The sequence below is a fragment of the Passer domesticus genome, chromosome Z, assembly GCF_036417665.1.
Source record: "Passer domesticus isolate bPasDom1 chromosome Z, bPasDom1.hap1, whole genome shotgun sequence".
NCBI lineage: Eukaryota > Metazoa > Chordata > Aves > Passeriformes > Passeridae > Passer > Passer domesticus.
Window position 1 is genome coordinate 78,148,632 of NC_087512.1, and position 24,370 is coordinate 78,173,001.

Genomic DNA, 24,370 nt, shown 5'->3' on the forward strand with positions numbered 1-24,370 from the left:
TTCCTAAAATCTCTTCTAAACCCATTCTCTTTGATTTTAACCCTCTCCCCCTTGTCCTGTCACTACAGTGACAGTCTCACCCTGTCTGTCCCTAATTTCCTTTCATGTCCTGGATCACCTGTGTTGATGACCCTGTGCTGAGCTGAAATCAGAGGAGAGGGAGGGAAGAAGAAGCAAAGGGAATGGCTGCTAAAAATGATCCTTTACTCACATTATTACCCCTCTGCCTCAATGGGCAAGTCCCTTTCCTTGAGCTGAGAGCCCTGGGCTTCCCAGGGGACATTTGTGCCGTGGGACAAGTGGGATTTTGCACACACTCTGTTCCCAGGCTCATTGTCCTTCCTTTGCTTATGAAGCCTGGGTAAATGTTTGCCTCATTATTGCTATCTTGACTGCTGGCATTTCCCTCCAGCCTGGAGGTTCAGTGGCTGAATGCACCCCATGCACAGCTCTTGCCTTTGTATCCACCCCGGAGCAAAGGCTTTGCAGGAGTTGCTATGGGAATATCAGGCTGATATCTCCCTCCTTTCCAAGCATCCCTGGATGAAGAGTTGAGCCTTTGAGGCTGTCCTGTGACTCAGGGACAGCACTGAAGCTTGGCAGAGTCACTTACAAGTCTGGATCTGTGGGGCTTCCAGAGGAAAATCCACTCTTTGGGAAGTGGGTGTGAAATTTTGGTACTCCTATCTTCATGTGAGCCTACACAGCAAAAGTCAGAGAAAGTTGTCAAAGAAAACTTCTCAGCACAACTGCTGGTGTTCAGTTCAGTGGAAGCTGGCCCAAGTTTCTGCTCTCTTCCTCACCCTGAAGTCTTCCTCCAGCATTTTCCTGAGAACACAGGACTTTTCCTCTGTGAGAGTCAGCTGTCTGGCTCCAAAGAGATCAGACACCACTGGCCTGGTCTAGTGCCATCAATAATCCTTCTTTTGGCAAGAGGATGAAACTCTTGATCTCCAGATCTCCCTCCTGAGCCTGTTTCCCAGTTCCTATTTATTTGGTGCTCTCTAAACCCTTGACTCCTCTAAACCCTTGGCTTCTCCAGCTTGTCTCTTTTTGCAAGCCCATGGTTTTGGTCAAGTGTGAGCTGCTTTGAGGGTGTGTTCACTGATTCTCAGCTCTTCTCTGAACAGCATTTCTGCCTGTCCTGTGTCTTATCATTTCTGACCAAAAGGCAAATCTAAAGATAGGAGCAAAAAAAACCAGGCATCTAAATGTATGCTCAGTGGCACAACATGTAACTGAGACCAATTTCTTAGCAGAATGAAAATGGATTTTATCAGATTTTCTCTTTAGGTTTGTAGGCATCACTGCCAAGGGACAGCACACAAGAGCCCTTAACATGTAGAAAATTATCATCATAGAGGAGAAGATATCAATCTCTGTTTCAGATTTAATTCATTCCAGCTTGGGTCCTACAATCCTTCCTCTCCACCACTCACAAAATATGCTGCAAATCAAGCAAAACACCCAAAATTGTGCCAGTGTGGGGAGATTTTGGGGTTTGTTTTGCTCTTGTGGCTGAGCCGATGTTCTCCCTTTTTACAGCTGGAGCAAAGTTCTGTCAGCTCACAAATAGTGAGGAAAAAAAGGCTCAAAAAATAAGCAAAATAAAATAAATTCTCATGCAATGCACTGTACTGTCTAGCAACAGAGAGAGTGTGAAGCTAAGACTCAGGTAGCACCACTGACTCCTTTTGCTGCATTTCAGATCTGTTCTGTTCTAGCAGAATGTGGAAATTGATCAGATCAGGTGTGCTCCCTCTCTGGCTCAATGTCTTGACTCCTGAAGGAGAAAAAAAGAAAATCCCATGGTGAGCAGGAAGGAAATAATCTGTCCCTAATGAAAGTCTCACTTTAATCCATTCTGACAAAAGCTTTATCCACGGAAGTAGAAGAAGTCCTACCTCTTTCACATTCTTTTTGTCCTGATAATATAATTTACAGTACTTTTGCTACTAATTCAGTTTTGGATTTGACTGAACACTTAGTTTTTCTGATGAGAACTGAGAGGTGAAATAATTTTGTGTTAAAATTTTTTGCTATTTTAATATCCCAAAAAAATTGTTTCCTAAAAGTTCGTTGTGTGAGCTGTGTTACTCTGGCATTGTTCATAAAATGCATTTTTCACAAAATAATCAGTCAAGAATTGCGACTGATTAATTTCAGCTAGGATGCTTAGGGAAATCATGGAGTCAGGTGCTGGAATGGGAAGAGACACGCTTTCCTTCTCAAACAATTTCTCTCTTTGAATACTTGGTGTAGCAGCAAATATGCCTCGGCTCTATTCTTGAATTCTCTGTGGAGTTTACACTTCTGTTAATGAAGAGCTTAGCTCAGTCTAGCCAACAGTGCATGCATGACTTCCAAATCTGAGTGAAATGTGTCTCCCTGCAGCTGTTCTGTTGTGCTCTCAGCAGCATTTAAAGGGAGGCGGGTATTCACCAGCAATGCCTCAAATTAATTTAGCTCGTGCTGAAAACGTTGGACTGAAATTTAAAGTTTTCTCTGCCACTGAAGGAAACCGTATTTAGCTACTGTGCCAAATATTGCTTCAAGTCCTCGTGGAATCATTTAGATGGAAGTCACTGCAGGCTTCTAGCAGAGATGCTGCAGTTAAAGGAATTTTAAACCATTGCAGGTAGTTTTTGTCTGTAAGAACCAGCAGATAATTAGCCTAGCTCTGTAAAGCACTAGGCCTTTGATGTGGTTTTTTTACAGGAAAAAACCCATATTTTCCTCTGCTTAGATTCCTCAAGAGTCTAAGACTCCTTAGAAACCACGTGAGCTGGGTAAAAATTTTGGGAAAGGGTTTGGTTTCTCACAGGTAAATAAATATCCAGCACTCAAAACATGCTGCCTGCAGAAAGGCATGAGGCCTTTGAGGTGTTTTGCTGCAGCTGCAGAGCATTTCTTGCTAATACTGCAGGAATGCCCTCTTGGAAAACAGGTTAGAAAATTATATTTTTTTCCCCCTGTTCTTCAGCTGCTCCTTTAAGCTCCTCTTCCTCCTTCCCTCATGGGATTGCTCTGGAAGCCAAGTGGCAAATGCTGTGGATGTGGTAGGAGTTGGTCGGTTTAAGGAGGCATAAAACCAAAACTCATGGCTGTTGGTTGAGGTGCTGCCAACAGGATTTGTGTTTCTTCAGCTCAGTGGCAGAAAAAAGATTTTTGGGGGTCAACAGCTTTGAATATGGCTGATCCCTCCTTGAGGAGCTGGTTGTGCTTCTGTGCTGTTAACCAAAAGCAGGAAGGACAGGTGGTCAGGTGTTGATATCATATCCCATGTAAGTGACTCAATGAACAGCAGAAACAGGAGTATAATTATATTCTTACCATCAGATTAAATGTATGTTGTTATTTAATCCATTTAAAAGTTCATGCTTAGCAATTAGGGCCTCATTCTGCAGGGTTTCATGCTGTAACCTAGATTTCTTTCCATGTAATTTAATTGGAAAGCTGACAAGGAGATGGTTTTTTTCCCCTCCCATTAATTTATATCAAAAGGGGTTCTGAGTCAGTGGGCTGTTCCTGGGGGAACTCTGCATTCAGGCAGAGCCTTAGAAGGAGAGAATTTACCTGGTTTGTGCCTGTGGAAAAAAAAAAATAGACTTTCCTCTCAGTGTGATCCTTGAGAGCAAACTTTGTGATTACAGACTGTGAATTCAAGTAGAGGCATGATCATGTACCTTCACCAGCCAGCAGTGGAAAAATGCTGTGCTACAGGTGGTTAAAGTGCTCAGGGAAGAGGTGATCACTTCATTTTCCATGCAAAATTGGAACCTTGAGCAAGACAAGTTTCCAAGATTTCTCGGTTAAAATGTCCCGATTAAATTTCAGACAGCTCCCATCCTGGAAATGAACACCAGCAAATGCTGTAAATGAAATATCAGGGGTGTAATGCAGCTGGGCTGTTCTTCCCCAGCACTCAGGTGAGTTTCTGCTTTGTCAGAGTTTACTAATTCTGTGTTCATTCATATTTTCTGCAAATACCAGGAACTCCATCTCATGGCTGGTTCTTATGCACACAAATGTGGTTTTTATCAAGCTAAAGTATCTCAAACTTTGACAGTATACTTTTTTTTTCCTTCCCCCCCCCTTTTTTTTTTTTTTTAGATGTCTAATGTGAAAGTTAATGATGGAAAAGGGAAAACAAAAGCAGAGAGTGATGATATAAACTTGCCCCCTGGTTTCTTTCTCCCTTTGGGGTTATCTGTAGGTCCTGCCCGTGCTGACACAGCGGTTTTCCACAAAAACCTCAAAGCAGAGGATGGTTTTTGGAGCTTGAGCTGGGTGTGAGTTGAACCCTTCCAGGCCCAAACTGAGCAAGAGCTTTGGAGACATCAGGATGTGAGCACTGCCCCAGTCCCATGGCAGGTCACCTGAATCCTGACCAAAACTTTGTGGCTCAGATCCAAAAAATTACAAAATTCCAAATCTAGAAAATGACAAAATCCAAACTGATGGTTCCTGAACAACCTGTCTGCACAGCTGTTTCATTGCTGCTCTGCTTTGCTCTGCACCAAGTTTTCCAGATTGGCTTCAGCTGACTCTGAGCAGTGGGAATCTTGTTTTCCTCTTCAACAGCAGGGCTCCAGCACAGCTTTGGTGAGTCCAGGCTGTCTCCAATTTCAGGCTGGGATGTTTTTCTTTTAAAGGTAGTGATAGTCCCCTCTTGATTGACTTTACTGTGTCAAGAATAACACTCACCAAACCTATAATATTTAACTTTGAGTCTCTCAAAGCAGGAGGAGTTGTACAAACTTGCATTCAAAATCCCCAAACTTTACAGTCCAGTAAGAGACAAGGGCTTAGAATATGTATAAATATCTCCTGTCACCCTTCCATGGAGGATCACTTGTGCTAGAGAGGCTTTTGTTGTTCATGAAGCATTTCAGTTATTTTAAATCTAATATTTCTTTACACCTGCAGTAGATGGAGATTGAGCAGAAGTCTGTTAGTATTTCATCCCCTGCCACTAATGCTCTTTCAAAGAGAGTAATTAGAGGATGGAATGAGAAAAATGGAATAAGACAATACTCTATTTTTGCATGACAATAGCATAAAGAGATCATGTCACTCGAATATTTCTGTAGTGTTTCCTGTAGTAGGAAGAGAGCAGAAACCTTTCACAAAAAATCTTAAATAAAATCTACTGTATAAAGGACAAACCAGTTGTGTCTTGCTTTTGGGGCAGTAAAGGTGTTTAACATGCTTTTTTGCCAGATGGGGAACTGGTAGAAGAGGGAATGTTGTTTTGAGGAATTTTATCACAACCCAAAAATTAATTCTGGTGACTTGGGTCCTTGTTTTTGGCCTGAGCCTGAAGATGTTCAGAAGTGGAAAGGAGTTCAGTTAAATATTTTCTCCAAGTTATACCTTTCTGCACGAAAGGCACAGATTTTTCTTATTACTATTTTTCTTTTTTTAATGTTCATTTTAATTTTTATTTCTTTTTAATCTTTGAATCTGGCAGGGCACCATATACGAGGATTTACTGTCTAGATGAGTAATGGCTAGAATATTGTCAAATATTTTCAAATAAAATACTGTCAAATAATTTAAGCAAATTTAGTGAGAGGATACACTTTTTCTAAGGGGGAACAATTTTCCACACCTCTTTGGGGCTGTTAAAAAAAACTTCTGAGAAAAGAAAGGCTTCTCTACCCATTTTGGGGAGAACCAACCATCCATGTGAGCGTCTGCAGCCAGGAGAAAACCCTCTCCTGTTGGACTTCCAGTTTGACCAGCCACTTCCAGACCTGCCCCGTGGAATCAGGGTGTTTGTGTGTCCATCCTCCCCTTGCACTTCTCCTTGTGCAAGCAGAGAAACCCTGCAAGTCTCTGGGCTGCTCTTGGCTTGGAGCTTGGAGCTGAGGATGTTGTCCGGCTTGGGAAATGGAGTTTATTCTTCCAGAGCTGGTTGTGATGGGGAGGGTGGTAACATTAGCTTGGGCAGCAGCAGATGGCTTTTTCAGGAGGATGTTCTGGGAACACGTTCAGGTTTTGCCTTTCATGTGGTGCGTGTGTGTGCAGGCTGGCAGCTGACCCAGACTAAACAAAGGGTAATTCTGCGCTGCGGTTTCCTTCTGTCAACAGGCTCAGGGGTTGGGTGGCGTTCCCATATCAGATATTGTTTTCCTCCCTCTGGGATCCCCAGCAAGAATCCATCCTGACTGCAGGTCAAAGCTGCAGCCTTACCCCCTGCTCTGCCAGCCCTCACCTTGCTTTTCCTACTTTTTCAGACTCCCGTGGTAATACCCAGTCCCTCACTTCCCTCCCGGTGGTGCTGGGGGTCTCCAGCCCTCCAGTTTTGGCTTCCCTCTCCCCTGGACTCCCACAAACCCTCCTGCTGATGTCATCCACCGCTGATCTCCTCTTGCACCTCCAGGACCTTCCTGCAGGACCTTTTTCTCTGTCCTGGTGGGGGCCAGGGCAGTGTGGATTGCTGCTCACACCTCATTTTAAATGAGATTTTAAATCACAGCCTGATGGAGGTGAGGGCTTGCTCGGGAGCATCCCTTCCCCCTGCCCTCTGGCTCTCTCAGGAATATCCTGAGATGACTCTGGGCAGTGCATCATTGTCCCTGATCTAAAACCACTGAGCAGTAGCTGAAACCACCTAATTCCCGGGACAATACCAGCCCTGCGTGCTGAGGGGTGGTTCCACATGGCTAATGAAGAGCTCAGCAACATTTTAGTGATAATTCGGTACTTAACTTTTACCCTGTTATGTACGTGCTAATTAAATGTTTTAACATGCTGTGCATGTTTTATGCATTAATAAGCAATAAGTGTACAAGTTACACTTTTTTATGTGATTTAGAACTAATTGGAGGGTGGTGAGATTTCCTCCTTTATATACCTATTAAACCCACATAACTGCTGTTTTTACAGTTGATGGGTGTTCAGTTAACGTATAGTAATTGCTCTTTAAGGGCTTCACTAAGTGCATGTTTGAGACAATTTACAATGCTAGCAATTCCCCGGTGCTGTTCCTCAGAGGTGCAGGGGAGTTAATCACACCCAGCTCTGGATTTCACTGGGAGTCTGCCTGGAGTCCCTTGCTGAGCACCCAGCCGTGAAGGATTCCACTTTCAAGGATGACGAACGCACGGAGAAACGCTTTATTGGCTATCACAAAGCTTTTTTGGCTGAAGGAAAAAAAAAAAAAAAAAAACAAACCAATATTTTTGATATCGTCAAATCCAAGCTCTGCCAAGCCTGAGGTGCCACATCTACATGTCCTTTAAGTCCCTCCAAGGGTGGTGACTCCATCACTTCCCTGGACACCCTGTTCCAATGCTTAACAGCCCTTCCAATGAAGAAATTCTTCCTGATATCCAAACCAAACCTGCCCTGTCCCAGCCTGAGGCCGTTCCCTCTGCTCCTGTCCCTGTTCCTGGGAGCACAGCCCGACCCCCCGGCTGTCCCCTCCTGGCAGGAGCTGTGCAGAGCCACAAGGGCCCCCTGAGCCTCCTTTGCTCCAGGCTCAGCCCCTTCCCAGCTCCCTCAGCCCCTCCTGATGAGATCCGAGCTCCAGCACTCCCCTGCGCAGCATCCCGGGAGCAGCTGGGATGCAGGGACGCGTTGTTAGGAAAACAAATCAGGAGGGGCATCGCTCAGCGTTTCCCGGTTTATCCTGCAAAGCCACAGAGGAAAACAGCCATCTGTGCTCTTTTCTCTCTCTGTGGATCACGCAGTCCCCCTCTGTCAGCCTCCGGAATGAAGCCAGGGGTGCTCTGAGCCCTGGTCCCTGCCCCTGCACTCGGTGTCACCTCGGTGTCACCTCTTCGTGCCTCTGTGCCCCTCCTGCCCCTCTGTGGGTGTGTGACACTCTGGTGCCTTCACTCCGGGGGAATGTTGTTCATTCCGGGCTGCAGGCTGTTCAAAACGCTTGTTTAAGGCAGATTTAAAACCAGACAAACAGCACCACCCTTCTGCCCCACTAATTTTAGGCATTTTGTGGGCAGGAGGGAACTGCTTCATGAGGCAGCAAGGTGCTCTTGCTGTTTAATTGACACAGTCATCCGAAATCCAATCTACCAGACAAGGCAAAGGAGGAATGAAATAATTTGGAGACTGTATGCCAGTGAGAGAGAGCGTGTGGAAAAGGAAGGAATGGTTTGGTTGTTTTTTTTTTTTTGTTTTTTTTTTTTTTTTTTTTTTTTTTGTTCCACTTCATTCCTTTTGCATAATGTTGTATCCTTTTGACAAGGCAGCATAATAAAGCTTAACTCCCTCTCTGCTGTCCACCCTCCAAATGCTGACTTAAAAGAAAACAGCAAAGCTCTATCTTTAGTGTCAAATGAACAATGGGCTCTCTTCCAACAAGAAGAAATGAGCTGATTTTGAAAGAGTTCTGGAGAAAAGTGCAAAATGTTCTTACTTCTCATGAAATAAATATTTGAATGATAGTCACTTGGCTCATCCTGTAACATGTCAGCACAGACTCTGCACTCCAGGTTTATATAAAATATTGGTTGGGGTAGAGAGAAGGGCCAGAAAGCCCATATTGCAGATAAGAAGAGACAGAGACACCATAACATCTAATCCACTTCAGGAACAGTAACTAATTAATATTTCCACCGCAAGATGGTATATTTCATCCTATCTCACTGACAAAGCTTGGCCAAAGCTCCCCAGGCAGGCTGCAGGGTGTTGGGAGCCTGGTTTTCACAACCCTGGGGCAGCTCAGTGCCTGGGGCAGCGCTGTGCATTTCACCAGAGGCTGCAGGGAGCTGCAGGGACCCACTCAGCACAGAATAAAAACAGGGAAAATCTTTATCCTACAGTGTGATGGAGACCCAGCAGAGCACCACGGGCTGAGATCTGCCTGACAGAGCTTGAGCCAGAGGTTTTGCCAAAGCCACAAGACACCCAAGCCGGGCGTGAGTTGTCCCCACAGACAGGGACAGCCTTGACATCCCACTGCTTTTCTGATTTTGGTCTCTTTTTTCCTCACTTTTCGTCTTTATTAGGCTGTTCAGCATGGAGAAGACACTTTGTTTACAGTGTTTAGGCTGCTGTTATTTTTGTTGAGAGCTTTCGGAAAAGTTTGGAAAAGGTAATTTAAAATACGTTCTGGAGTTGTAGATGTAGCATTTTTGAGGGAATGCCTTCATTTAACCTGCTCCAGGGTGTTTGGGAGGGACACCACCAGTCTTCTCCCCCTTCCAGGAAACAGCCACTGGGCGAAATGGAGCTTTCAATACTTCCCTCACAGCGTGGTAGCAGTGAAAAATCCCTCCTGTGTTTTGTGCTGCTTCCCGTGCCCGCAGCAAAGCACTGATCAAAATGATAATTTACCTGGATGTGCATCATGTCAGACCCCAGCAGCTGCCAGAGATCTGGCAGCCCTGCATTGTCTCAGTTGCTCACATGTCTCCCAGTTATCTCCCTCCTCCAGCGCAGTTACGTGTTTCCCACTGATGATGATATATCGAGACTTGGCACACGCAGCTGGGAGAGGGAAAAACAATCTTAAAGGTCAGGCTTGGGGGCAAGGTTGGGATGAATCCTCCTCAGTTTTCTCCTCCACAGAATGACTCCTGCTTCAGTCAGCTGCGGCAGCGCCGTCCTGCTCCCACAGGGAGCAGGAATGTGGGGAAAGTGAATTCCACAGGAGGCTCGGGGTGGGCAAAGGGGGCGTGAGATGTTCCCTGTGAACCTGTTTCACAACATGGACTGGTATTTTAGATCATTTTCAGTTCTCACTACCTACCCTCTGATACAACAGTGGCTGGGGAAAGATACCTGAAAGAGCAAAAAGCAACAAAATATGTGTTCAAAGCAAGTTGGTTGGAGGCATCTGATATTCTGGCTTTTCCACAAAGCTGAGTTAGCATTTAGGATTCTTGCTTCTTGCAGCAGAGTGATAGTTCAATGTAGCCATGCATCCTGTTTGCTTTTAGTGCTTCTGAAATTGCTGCCTGTGAGTAGCTAGCATCACCTAGAAGCTCCTGTGGAAGTGAGAGTGATAATGCTGATTTGGCAGAGAGCAGCAATGTAAACACTTCTAACAATGCTCATTGCCCTGGGAAGAACTGGAAGTGAAAAAAGGATTTTTTTTTAAATTAAGGGTGTGGTGGGAAAAAAAAAAAAAAGCTTGTTCTGGAAACCCTGTAGGCCTCTATCTGCATCTGAGGTATGATTCAGTGTTGATGTGGCAGTGTGATTTGCCCTAAGCACTGTTTCCAAAGCAATGGTGGCTGGAAACTTTCCACAGGCGAGGCTGAGGTTTTCTGCTGGGAGGTGCTGATTCCATGGATGCAAAACCTGCCAGGCAGGAGCTTTGCTGTGGCTGGAATCTCCTGGAAAATCAAAGCCAGTGGGTGCCACTTGCTCAAGGTCCTGACAGGGATGGCCTTTGTTTAGGCACAAAGTGCTGCTAAGAGCTGGATTTGAGAGGGAAGGGTTTAGTTTTGGTTGGAACCTGCAGCATTCCTGCTCCACCAAGCCCCTCGAACCGACCCCTGCCAGCTCAGAGGACACCTTGGAATGGTGAAACCATGCTTTCCAACTTCTCTGAAACCTAGAGCTGCAGGCTGGGCTGTCAGACAGTGGCACAGTGGCCAAAGAGGGATTAAAGCTGAGTTATCCCATCCCTGTGGAGCAGGGATGCAGAGGGAAGGGGGCTTTACAGACTGGTGGCATCTCAGCCAGGCAGCAGAAGTGCCAGGGAGTCGATGCCTTCACTGACAGCTCCTCTGGAGCTTGGTAAAGAGGCAGCCAGCTGGGATGGGAAGCTTCAGTTACCGTGCCTGGATCCAGGCTGGACACCGGAGAAAAGGATGAGGTCAGGATTACAGAAACAGCACAGGCTGAGGAAAGGCAGAGCATGTCAGGCAGCGTTTCCCTGGTGTTTTTCCATGACCTCACCAGGCTTGGTTTCTCACCTTCTGAAGCCCAGGAGCCTCACTAACTGTGGATCCTAAAGAAGGGCATGCACTTTGCACGCTCCTGGTGAAAAATTCCCCCGTGCCAGAGAACTGGATCGTGCCTTTGGACTTGCAAGCATCCAACAGTAGCTGTGCTGTTTCCTGATTTTATCCTACCACCAGCTGCTGCCTGAAAACTGGAGTATTTTCCCCTCTCCGTGCCTTTCCAGAGATATAACCACAGCAAAAAAAAAAAAAAAAAAAAAAAAAAGAGTTTTCAACTGTCAGTGGACTTGCACTGGTTCAATATTTTTTCTTGTTGCACAAAGCCTTGTTACAGGTTTTCCTGAACCTTAGTTTAGAAAAGGTTGAGTCTCACATGATGCCCAGAGCTGTGATGCTCCCTCTCTTACAAAAACACCTATTTTGCTCAACTGCACATCTGTGGCTTGTTCCTCTCTGTCAAGGGGACTGCAAAAAAAAAAGAAAACCACAGAACTTTTGTTAGCTTCTCCTTTCTCACCCACACTGGTCAACCCTTGTTTCCTCCAGCACTTCACGCTGCTGCAGAAAAAGAAGATTATGAACTCTGTCAAATTACCCCCAGAAGGATTTAATGAATACAACAAGACTATTAAAAATATTTTTCATAATGAGAAAAAAAATAACACAATGGAAGGTCACCTCCTGAGTATTTCCCAGCCTATGGCAGTGACAGCAAAGGTGCTGGTCCCTTGTGGGGGCAGCTGTGGCACTGAATTTTGGTTCTGTTGCCAGGACAAATGCTGCCTGGCAGAGTTGTGGTGCAGGACACAGAGTTATTGGGATGCACTGGGCATGAAGAAGTGGGAAAGGTGGTGGCCCTGCAAGGACAGGCTTAGTGAGAACCATGAACGTGGAAAGATGGGAACACCAGAGCATGGAGCTGGAAGGTGTGTGAAGATCTGGATTTGGGTAGCTGCCACACAGTCCATAAAGAGTTTGGATGAAGCTGTTCCCACCCAGTTGCAGGAAAAAAAAAAAATAAGGAGAAAAGTCTTGCTAGCTTCACACATGCATACACATGCATCTTGCAGTGTCTGCAAGAGCAATTTCCTGATGAACTGGAACGTGTGACTGAAGTGTTTGTGAAGTTTCCCCCAAGGCAACAGCTCTTCCACTGGCACGGATCACTACCCCTCCCCTGAGTGATGGGTGTACCTCCCTTTGTACCCCCCAAAAAATCTGACCAGAGGCTCTGGCCACCGTTCTTTGCAGCCCTGTTGGGTACTCAGAAGTGCAGATTAACATGCTCAGGTTGTTTGAAATCCCATCTTTTGGGATTTGTCACTTCTCTTCCAGTGACAAAACGAGCCAGCCTGGAGCATTTCCAGCGATTTGGAAGGTGCTCCTGTGTCCCTCTATAAATAGCTGGCTGGATCCAGCTCCTCAACATTTCTAGCTGTGGCTGCAGTGACGTGAGCTGCGCCTCATAAATTTGTGGAGCTCTGGGAGTTATTGCTGCTACTGCCTGGAGAGCAAAAAAAAAAAAAAACCTGAAGAAAGAACCTCTAGGAGCTCAGTGTGTGCATGATTTCAGAAGTGTGGCTGACCACTGGAGCTGCTGCTCAGCTGAGTGGCCTCACCCGGCAGGGCTGAGAGTTCTGAGGGATGGGGGACCTGTGCCCCAGCTCTGCCTCCTGGGGTTGAGTGCTGCTTGGCCCAAGGGATTCAGCACAAGGCAGCACAATGCAAGGTGTCCTCCTTCAGGGAAAAAAAAACCTGTGTTTCTTGACAAAGAGCTGCCCCTGAGTGAGCTCAGCCCCGCTCTCAGAAGCGCCTGGAGAAGTGCAGGCTCAGTTTGCTGGTGACCTCCCCACCCCTGTGCCATCACCTGCCCCTTCCTCCTCGCCTGCCAGGCTCCCCGAGCCCTGCCTCAAGTGCCGGGAGCACGTGGGGTGTGCTCATCCTCCTTTGTGAGCAGCAGGAGTGGAAGGGTCTGAGAGGAGAGCTCTGCTTCTCATTCCGCTCACATCGATCTCTGCAGGGCGGTGACAGGAGCTGGGGAAACAATTCAGTGATGATCCACAGCCACAGAGCAAACCCGTCGCCTGCTGTCTCGGGGATGTCATCTCCAGGGTGTGTGGGGAAGGGAGAAGCCATGGAAGTGCTTCTGTAATTACTGGGGTCACCAAAGCAGTTGTGCATCCCAGCTCCGCAGCAGCTGCCTGGCAGATGGAGATTAACTGTAAACACCAGAACTGGTGAAATAATAACAACAACCACAATAATTACAGTAGCAACCGTAATGATGGGCTTGTGGAGGTGGAGGGAAACTGCTCACAGGAATTTCTGATTTGGGTTTCTCACCAGATTTGTCTGTTTAAGCCATGCTTCAGCTTTCCCTATTCAGTGTGTGTGTAACGCCTCAAAAATCAGCTTTTCCTTCCAACCCACGCACATAAAACCCTTGCAGGTTGCTGCTGCTGTCCCAAGATCACTGGCTGACCTGTGCTGGCCAATGTCTCTGTTATTTCTGTACATTCTCCTGTCTATAAATGCTTCTCCTCTGCTGCACTGATATTGATCCTTACTGCAGGACAGGCTGTCTGCAACCCTGCCACAAAGCCCTGGATCCTGGCTGGATCCAGGACCCTGAGGCAGGTGCCCAACAGAACACAGTACCATTTACAGAGTGTAAGGATTTCACCAAAATTTTCAGGATTTTTGACTCTGTCTTCTGAAAATGAAAGTTGTGTTACAGAGTTAGAAGGGAGTGAAAAGTCCAAAGCCAGTTGTTTGTGCCTGAGTATTTTGGTTTCTGCAGTCTCAAGCCCCCATCATTATAATCTGGCAAGAAATGAAGGTTGGAGAGATTTATTAAAAAAAATAAATTCTGTTTCCTTTAATTAAAACTTTGTAAAATACATCTGTGCTTAAAATATGGTCCTAAATGGCTCCTGACACCATTGCTGTTACATCCCACCCAGATCTTCCTGTTGGTGGGCAGGCAGGGTGGCTTTTGAGAGTTTCACTCTCATTTTCTCAGCATGGAAGAATATTCCTGAAGGCACAAAAAAAAAAAAAAAAAGTGAGGAACACCATACATTCCACTTCCAGGACTGCTGAGTTTGAAATCATTGTTCTCTGGATTGCATTGGCTTTAACCTGGATGCTATTTAATCCCATCATCCAACTGACAGCATTGTGTTAGGATGTATGGGATGGCTCTCAGGAGATTACTAGGCAGGCTGGGAAGGATCTTTTGGTCTGAACTTGCTGTATTATATTACTCTGGAAAATAAGAAAAGCCCAAGATTTGCCCTGATTTCACAGAGGTGTTGAATGATTGCAGGTGCTTTTGATTTTTTGGAATTGTGTGCTATTAGGAAAAAAAAAAAAATGAGGTCGACCTGAAGTGTCTGTGAACTAGATTTCTTCCTTTTTTTTTTTTTTTTTCTTTTTTTTTTTTTTATGGAAAAAGAAAACTTCCTTCCTTCCCAAAATTAATTTCTATGCAGACCTTATGACCCCCAGCACCTTGCTGACTTGTTAACTTGCTGGTTGCAGCACTTTTTGCTGCACAGGTTGGTAAGCACACAAAGGCCCCCCACGGGAAGTTCTGCAGTGCTTTCATAACCCTGGAACTGGATGGGAGAGAAAACACCAGGCTCACCTCCTGGAAGCTGCCAGTGTGTGGTTCCAGAGTTATTTCTCTGGCACTAGGAGGGATTTTACCTGCACTGGTAGGTAAGCAATGTGAGAATTTGGCTTCATGTCTCACAAAGTCTGATGGGTTGAACACAACCTAGGCACTCCCAAGATGCTGTCAGTCAAGTCCTTTATTTATTAAGTTTTCAGCTCCCTTGATTGTTTTAGGTCATTATGACACAGGTGAGGTTAGGCTTTTCCCCCCCTTCTTTTTAAAATCAGAAATACTTCCCATTCTTTTAAAAATGAGCAGTGTTAATCTAAAGGTTGCAATGGGCAGTACAGCTTTGCACTGTCACCCTGCACAGCCTTGTTTCCAAAACTCAAATGTCTCCTCTACTGTGCCTCTGAAGGGCAGGAGTGGCTGTTCCTTGAGGCTTAGATAATTTATTTTCCTTCTTGTTTGCTGATATTGATGGTTACATTACAGAGAAAGAGCTGCCTGTTCTGGAGGAATGCAATGTTTGGCCAGGATTCGATTTCAAAACTGAGCAGGCAGGAGAGCATCAGAACTAAGGACAATGATGAAACCAATAGCCTTGGGAAAATGTCCTCAGAATTTGGAAGGAAGTGGCAGAAGTCAGGAGAGCTTTCTTCCCTGAGAATGGGACTGAAGGGATGGACAAATGTTCATTGTGATGGAGTTAAATCCGGGGCAGACTATTACTTACAGTGCAAGAGAAAAACCCAGGAGGGAAACGAAGGTTTCTAATGATCATCTTGGTGAGGAAAACTGAGGAAATTTCCCTGAATTTAAGACCCAAGGGTTGTGTGCATCTCTCTTTACCCACCCTGTACGAGGAGCTGAATCTCAGCCCAGTGTTTGTGCTTGGACATCTCTGCTGGCACACGTGGGTTCCTCCTGCATGCGTGTGTAGGTGAGAACTGGACCTCCTGGTACTGCCGAAAAACACACTGGCATGTGATAACTGCAGGCTCCTGGCAGGATGCTCCCCCTCCAAAGCACATTCCTGGAGGTTCAGTCAGTGCTGCTAGGGCAGCCTTTTGTGTGTGTGTGTGGAGCAACTGCTTGGTATTAAGTACCTAAACCCTTGGTGAGCTGCTTTGGGGTGGCATAAACAATGTCATCTGGAGATGGCTGCTCCTCTCCTCCTTTCAGCCCAGAACAATTGGGGTAATAGATGAGGTTTCCTGGACAGATGAGTGTGACTCACCCAGCTTGATGGACAGAAGGGAGGGGAAATGAAGTAAGGGGCCCAAAATAGTCTTAGAGACATTGGCTTGGAAGGAAGGACAAAACAGGGCACAGACTAGAAAATAAAAGACCTACAGTGATGTGACATTAAGACCATCTGGACAATGTTTGGCAGCAGCTGAAAAGCAAGCAAAGCCCTGAGAAGGGTTTCTAAAAGTGAGGGGAATATAAACGACACACTGATGGGCAAGTGCTCAGAGGGAGCTGAGCTCTCCTCATCTATCTGCCCTGGTGCCTCCACTTTTGAAAAAAGGCAAGGGGGAAAAATCCCCAAAAAAATCCCAACCCAACACTCTCTCAGGAAATACGAGAGTTTGAAGAAGAGAGATTCCACCAAGTCTTGGCTTGCTCACACTTGGAGGAGCTCTCCGAGAGATCTGGCTGAGATGAGGGTGTTTGAAAGGCAGGTAGCTCAGTAACACTCACCAGCCACGCAAATAAGTCCCGGCAATAATCGGAGAGCTCAGGGGCTGACATGCAGGAGGGTGCAAATGGACCTGTGTGTTTGCATAACATCTGCCAGAATGATTGAGGTTGCTAGGTGCTGCTGCCAGAGAAGTGAGGTAACAGTGATTGTATCAAAAGTGGCGCAAGGAGAACCTCAAAGACTTGAAATCCTTAGGGGGGAAAAAAAATATAACACTTTTGGGGTCGTCCTTGGTAGCTGCTTTGACCATGAGAAATGCTGTGGTTGAAGGGGAAGCAGGAGCTGCTGCCTGCTTTTCTGAACTAAGGTGGCTTCCTGAAAACCTTTTTTTTTTTTTTTTTCTTTTCTTTTTTTTTTTTTTTTTTTTTTTTTAATTCCTGAAGAAAATACCAAAGCAGAAGGTTTGCTGTGCTTTCCAGGCTGGTGGTTTGGAGTTTTTCCTCCACCTGCATATCTTTTTATTAAAAAATCCCAAACCTTACCAAACCCAAAGATATTCTAACTACAACTTTTTTTCAGGCTGTGAGTCAGAGAGATAAGGAAAAGAAGAAATGCCAGGGAAAAAAAAAAACAACACAACTGTTTAATTCCTTGTTCCACTCCCCCTGATTACATTGATTTTGATCCAAGTGCCACAGCAACATTGTTGGGAATGTTTCTCCTATCTCCAGTCCAAAATTAGAGTGAAGGAACTTTGCTGGCAGGCAGCTAAGCTTTGTTTTGGGGAAGCATATCTGTACAGACAATCATGGTTTTGGACAGCAGCTGAGGATGTGGGCCCTTATCCACCCAGACTGATGGATGGAACAGGAGTTTTCCTACCCAACAATTCCAATAAAGTCCTTAAAAACACCACTGCTACCGGAGTGGACAGGTGTCATTCTGTTAACAGCAGTGTCTTTGGACGGAGTGATGGTTTGCCATCCTTCCCTGCAATGTGTCTGTGCCTCCTCCTGCTGCTCAAAGAGCAGGAAAAATGTTTATCAGCTTTGGGGTGAGACATACAGCTTTTATGCTGCTTTGTTTTGTGTGTGTAAAACAGGAAATTCCCCCTGCCCCCTCCTCCTTCTCCTGACTGTTCTTGTCTCCCCAGCCCTGGTTTCTGGATCCTTTTATCACAACTGCTGCAAAGCTCCCTCTTATCTAAATTGGCTTTTGTGGTCTTGCATCTGAACGCCCAGCACAGAGGAAACAATCCATTTGCAGGAACACAAACCACAGGGCTCCAAACTGTTGATTTCGCACTGATTTCCCTGCAATTGGCAAGCCAACCCCTGATTTCCAACTTGGGCACTCCCAGTTACTAATTTCACAAGAACTGGCAGTAGGAATTGAATAATGTGAGAGTATTTAGTGAGGGAAATAAAGACTCATTAATTAGAAGTTAATGTAAGTGTAATTAAGCGTTCTGCTTCCATGTAGACTTTCAACACCAAGGGGTTGAGAGGAGTGTGGTCTTTCCAAAAGTGTATTTTCCCCGAGGTTCTTTATCAGTAAGCAGAGCTGGGGAGGATGGATGGGGCTCCAGCCAAGGCTCCAGCTGAGCTGTGGTAACTCAGGGACGAACAAGGGAGGTGCTCACAGTGGTCAGACAGCCAGGAAACCCTGCTCAGGGGCTCTCTGCCATGCCAAATCCACAAAGGATCCCGAGGAAAACGCAGGCAGTGAACCTGAGCATCAGCAACCCATTCACACAACAGAGGAGCAAAGTAATCCTCTGATGGAGGTGCTTTATTTTAAAAAATCAATTGGCAAACAGGAAACCGGAGAACAGGCCTGGAAGAGATGTCTGCTCCACGGCCATGCCCCAAGGCTGGCTGGAGTTGTGGATGTTTGTTTAATCTCTTCTTCAATCCCTGCAGAGGTGGAGGTGTGACACCCTGCCCTGGGGCTCAGCTGCTCCCGCTGCCTGGATGTTTTGTTTCCTGAGCTAATAACCTTTTCCTGCAGCAGGCAGCATAATTTCGTGTCCCATCTGCAATGGAAATGGGAGGCAGGTTATTCCATTCCCCCCCAGAGCAGCTGAGGACATCTCCCACACCTCCCTTTGCTGTCCTCTGAGCTGGACAGCCACCAAGGCTTTTCTGTCTTTGCAGGTCAGCATTTCCAGACTCTCAATCTCACTGCTGCTCTCCTGTGCATTTGCTGCTGTGGACCCTCATTTTCCTTGGAATCTGACGCCCACAAAACGACCAAATAGGTACTTTACAGGCAAAACCTCTGTGTGAAGAAGCAGAGGGATGACTTCAGATGTGTTAGACATAAGTGCTGTATTCCTGCAACCAGACATAACTTGTCTGTGTCACTCTTGGCTTACGTGTAATTTGTGACCACCTAAAAGCCCCAGATATTTTTATACTGTATTTGCACGATTGATTATTCCTTCCAGATTTTTTTTTGGTTTTTTTTGAGACAGTTAATTTACTTTCTTCATCCTTTTCCCAGGTTAATTTCCTACTCTGTCAAGAGCAGATTGAATTCCTCAGCCTGTTTTTCAAAGCTCACAGGCCCACTCACTTACAACCTACAGATTAATGAACAGACTTTCAAGTCCCTCAAATCAATAAAAATATTGAATAAAAAATGTTGAACGCAGTCTTTATCTGAATATTGCTGCAAATTGACTTTTTATTATGCCCAGGTAATCTCTGCTTCACTGAGCAATGTCTCCCTAAAAGGAAGCACACAGAGGAAGCCACATTTAGGAAAATGCAATTTGAGACACCAGAGATGTGTGTAGGGAAAGGAGACAGGATTTGGAGGCAGACCTGGTTCGTGGCCAAGGTTTCACGCTGGCTTTGGGTCTCACCAAACTTGGGAATGACATCAGGAATCTCTTCTTCACCAAGCAATATAATCAGGAATGTGACTTTCACAGGCTGCCAGACTACACTGACTCACTCCTCGGCACTGAAAAGGGACAAAACTCCTAAAAGTATTATTCCTTCACTTGCTTTTACTACTTGACAGTGGTCCAAAACTTCCTATAACACTCACCAGCAATTACACAGACTGCCCAGGACTATCTGTTACCAAGGGTATTTCATATGCAAAATGCAGGGCTCTATGCTCCCAGCAGCTCCTGTGAATTCCTCTGATTCTTGAATCCATTCTTGGTGCAACAGCCAGAGGTGGAAGGGCTCATATAAAAAGAGAAAAGGTGATAATGGATGTGTCTGCATGTTCTACCAGCCAAAGATATGGGCTAAGACACCTATTTATTACTGATTCTTTCAGCTGCTGCTTTGTTATATAAGAAAACTCCAACTTTTTCAGGACTTGAAATGAGTTTGCTCAGCTTCAGAAGCTCTTTTGCTGTGGTACCTATATTTTAGCTCACTTTTTTAATATAATGCACCAAGTTGCAAACACAGCTTGCCCTGCCAATACGAAATTGTGTAGCTGATTCAGCTCCAAAGTATATATTAATTTTAGAATTTTCTTCCTCATGCAACAGCAGTCAAGCCCCTTAAGCAGTTAATTGACTTCCAAAGGGACACTGGCTCAATTAAGTGCACTTTGCATGCATTCAGGTGTGTTCCAAGAGTCCCAGTTTTGGTGTATGCTGGAATTTGTCTCCTCTGGGCTTGTAAATCGCTCCCCTAGGAAAGGCAAGATTTCTGTCCTTTATGGCAATCCAGGCTGGAAAAACTGCACTGTGATGTTTCTTGGGAACCTGTTTGATGCCAGCACTGCTAAATCTGCACAATTTCCTCATGTCACACCCAGTGCAGCTGGAAGAAGTGGCTAGAGACACAGGGAGGACAAATAGACACTATCTAAAGTTTTGTTTGCAGCAACCCAAAGTTTTCTGGAGGACTGAGACAGGACATGCTGCTCCTGAGGGGGAAATCTGCCTGGGATTCAGGAGAGAAGGATTCATGAGGAGAAGCTGCTGTGCCCAACAGGAAAATGCAGCTCTGTCCACACCTCTGGCTGCTCTCCTGCTGCCCAGACAGGTGTCAGGAGACACCAGGCAGCCAAAATCAGCAGATTCTGAGTGAAGTTTTGCCTCTGTCCCCAGTGGTTTCCAGACACAGACTGCCCAGGGGGGAGGCACCACACCAGCGTGGATCCAGCGCCTCGTGGTCCCAGTTTGTTTCCTCCTAGGGAGAGGATGTTAAAGAGGAAGGGATTTCTTGGGACCCAGGTGTTTTTCTGCCCATCACGGACATGATGATTTCTCCAGGTGTGCTGAGCTCATCCTGTGCTTCTCAGGGAGTGCTGCCTTCACTGCCCAGCCCACTGCTCGCTGGGATTTGGGGTTTTCTTGGAAGGGCTCTTACAGCCCTGATGGTGTTGCCATTTTTTGGATAACCCCCAAGCCCCAAAAAATCCTGTTCTTAACTCCAAGAGGTCCAAACACAGCTGGGACCTGGTTTTTAAGACCAGTGCTTGTCATGTTTTAGCACTGCCTCTGCATCTCCCAGCTACAGGAGACCCACAGGTGTTTCCACTGGACCTCCTTCCCATTCCTCCAGAATATACTCACTCCTCAAACAAATTATTTCAGGCCTCTTGGAGACCTTATTTACTTTTTATCCTTACTGCATTTATATGGTGGAGTTTGTGCACGTGATGAGCTTTCTTTCTTTCTTTCTTTCTTTCTTTCTTTCTTTCTTTCTTTCTTTCTTTCTTTCTTTCTTTCTTTCTTTCTTTCTTTCCTTTCTTTCTTTCTTTCTTTCTTTCTTTCTTTCTTTCTTTCTTTCTTTCTTTCTTTCTTTCTTTCTTTCTTTCTTTCTTTCTTTCTTTCTTTCTTTCTTTCTTTCTTTCTTTCTTTCTTTCTTTCTTTCTTTCTTTCTTTCTTTCTTTCTTTCTTTCTTTCTTTCTTTCTTTCTTTCTTTCTTTCTTTCTTTCTTTCTTTCTTTCTTTCTTTCTTTCTTTCTTTCTTTCTTTCTTTCTTTCTTTCTTTCTTTCTTTCTTTCTTTCTTTCTTCTCTTCAGGAACTGCTTGGAAGCAGGAAATGCTTCTCCTGCTATTTCACAAACAAGAAAACCCCACGATGCACCTGAGATGAGACAGACATTGGCCCAGCTCTGGGATTCATGGCCACCTCACTTCACAGCCAGCAGGAGGGATCCAGCCCTGGACAGGAGGGATGCCCACAGCAGGGCAGGGGAGATGAAATGGGTTCTCCCCGCAAAGAGCAGGTTAATCCCCAGGCTATTCTTCCTGTCAGCTTTTTTTGGAGACAACTTTGGCCAGGCAGAGGGGAGGAAGGCTTAAGTGTGTAATCTAGTAGCTGGCTGTCCCCCAGGCATCTTTTGTGTGATCTCCAGCAGCTCTTGAGTGCTGCTAAACCATACCCCTGCCACCACCTGATGAGCTCTCACTTGTGCTAAATTATTCCACGAGAACCCGATCCCACAAAAATAATTAAAAAAAAATTACAAACAAAGCCACACAGAGAGAAAGGGCAGAGTGGTGGCATCCTTGCACATAAAAAAAATGAGGGGTTGCTTTGCCATCTACTTGGGGGTGAGATCATTTGACCACATGAGGAGTTGTGAAGGTGAAAATGAGGCTGTGAACTCGTGTAATTAGGTGGTTTTCTCCCCGTGATAACAACAAAATTAAATATAACATTAAATAGTTCAGTTAATTAGGGTGCCACAGTGTACTCTCTTCTCGTGCTCTAATTTGTGCCATGTTGAAAGTGGCTGCTTCTTCCACCTCTGCCTTCTTATAAATCAACCATATGTTTTCTGGATCAACTCATCCAATTATATCTTAATTGTTTTTAGGAGCACATCTCCCTACTACATTAATTGTCATACAAGGATTTGTACACACAGGGTCAGATTCCCACTGGTGATATTTTAATTATTATTACACTGCAAATATGGTCTTTAATAGCTTATTAACACACCAGAGGGTTCAGCCAACTTGTATCATCAAACAGATACAAAACAGGATATTTTTCTGATTATGGTGACCTCCGATAATTTCAGAGGCTCAGAAGCTTGATTTGGGTACTGGAATGCATCTGGTGATGTATCTGACACCACCACTCCCACAAGGATGCCTGACATGCCCAGAGCAGCACAAACTGGTGAAGAGGAGGAGTGATTGTCTCATTTTGTTACGTTCCTGAAGTGTGGAGGGCCACAGAAGCCCTGCAAATCACATTTAGCCAGGTAGCTGCAGATTTAAATTGAGTTAAAAAAAATCCCAGGACACCGAAGAAGGCTCTGGTTTCCGAGCTGCCATTGGCATTCAGTGGGGCTGGTCCTCCCACACCACTTTGCTGCTGTTGAATCTGCCTCTCCCCCGTGTGTATTTTAGCACCTTCCAATAAGGTGTGTGGTGAAAGACAAGGGAGAGGACAAGAGCTGCTGGAACTCACAGTGTCTTACTTGTATTTCAGATTAATAAGCCTGGAACATTGTGAGAAACAGATCTTTGCACTTAGTTCTTCTGGCCATGTGACAATTTTGACATCAATTTTTTTTCCCTTTTTTTTTTGATTTTTCCCTTATAAAACGAAAAAACAGTGGGGAAAAAATAACTCCTTTAGAGTCAAGCTAATCTTTAGGTTTGAACAAAAACATTTACCTCCAGATGAGCCTTAAGTCTTGAAAGTACACACATAAGAAGGAAGAGTTTTGGCAAGAGACGCCACATTGAAATGAGAAATGTGATGTTTAGGCAGTAGTGGACCAGAAGTAGGCTTCCTGTTGCTTCAGCTCTCTGTCTTCCTCCTAAAAATTTTATTTCTTAGTGAGTTGCATTTTAAGATGTTCTCATTGTGTAGGTTTTGTGTTTTCAGTGATGGGCTGGGAGAGATGGGGAAGATGTGGACAGCAGGGTGTGTAACACCAGGGCAGCCATGCTTCCCTCCCACCCCTTCATGCTGTGTCAGCAGTGAAAAAGGGCCAAAAAAAAAAAAAAAAGAAAAATGTCAGGTCTAAGAGAGGAGCAGAATATTGCTGGAGCTGAGCTGGGGTGCCTGCTCTTTGGCACGGACACGATGTGTGAGCTGCAAAGATGACTCCTCGTGTCTGCAGCCAGATAAAGTGAACCAATAGCCCTTGGGGAGGGGGACACTTGCCCATGCTGGACACTTGCCCACTTCCAGTGCTGCTTCCCATGCCCAGAGAGACCCAGCACTTCTCCATGTCCAAGGACATGGACAGAGGCAGCACCATCAAAGCTCCACTCTGCAATTCAGGCATGCAAACAATGATTCCAAAAGCCACCCACTGGCTGGAGGAGCCATTAAGAGGTTGTTGAATTTCTGATTCTCTTTTGGGTGGTGTCACTGCAGGTGGGTGACACACGTCAGTGCCCTCCAGGGGTGAGGGATGGACAGGGTGGTGGCACTGGGGAAGCAGGACAAGCACAGCCCCTCAGCTCTTTGCTGTGGGTGTTTTCCATGAGGTTTGGGTGGTTTTTTGGTTCTTTGGTGGGTTTTCCATGAGATTTGGTTTGGTTTTTTTTTTTCCCCTCTGGTCCAGCAGCTCCTCACCTGAAAAGAAAAGGAGTATTGCCCCTGCCCCATTCCGGTGAAAATGAAAGGAGAAGGGAAGAGTGAAGTACTCAGATCCTGCTGTGGAGGCACAGCAGTGCTTTATGCAGAGCTGAGCTGCAGCAGGACCCCTCACAACATCTCATGTGCTCAGTCCTTCTCTGGGAGCACAAAGGAGCTTTATTTCAGGCGGGGATCTGGTTTTTGAGGTCAACACCAGAAATAAAACCTCTGACAAGCAAAGACTTTGCAGCCAAAGAGAAGAAGATGCCAGAAACCCAGAGAGGGGCCTTGAGGAAGGGAATCTGGAGGAATAGTGGTTCAAACCTTTTTGTTCTGTTGTCCACAAAGCCCTGGGAACCTCAGTCCCTGTTCCAGTGGCATTAAAAGCAGGTGGGGGGACAGGTTCAAGCCATTTGTGGGGACACCACTGAGGGTCAGAGAGCCCTGTGCACAAGATTTCATTGGTCATAGGTGGGAGGCAGCTTGTAACCTGAGCCCAAAGTGCAGTTTTTAAGCAAAACTGAAGTCTGTGGTTGATATTAGTGATGGACAACACGCCTTGGCCTATGCCCAGATTGGCACAAATGGGCACTTTTATTTAGAGTATGGGTATGTGTATATATAGCTGTATTTATGTTTTTATTTATCTTTCTCCATCATTCCTTTGTTTTTGCTTCTCATTCTTCCTT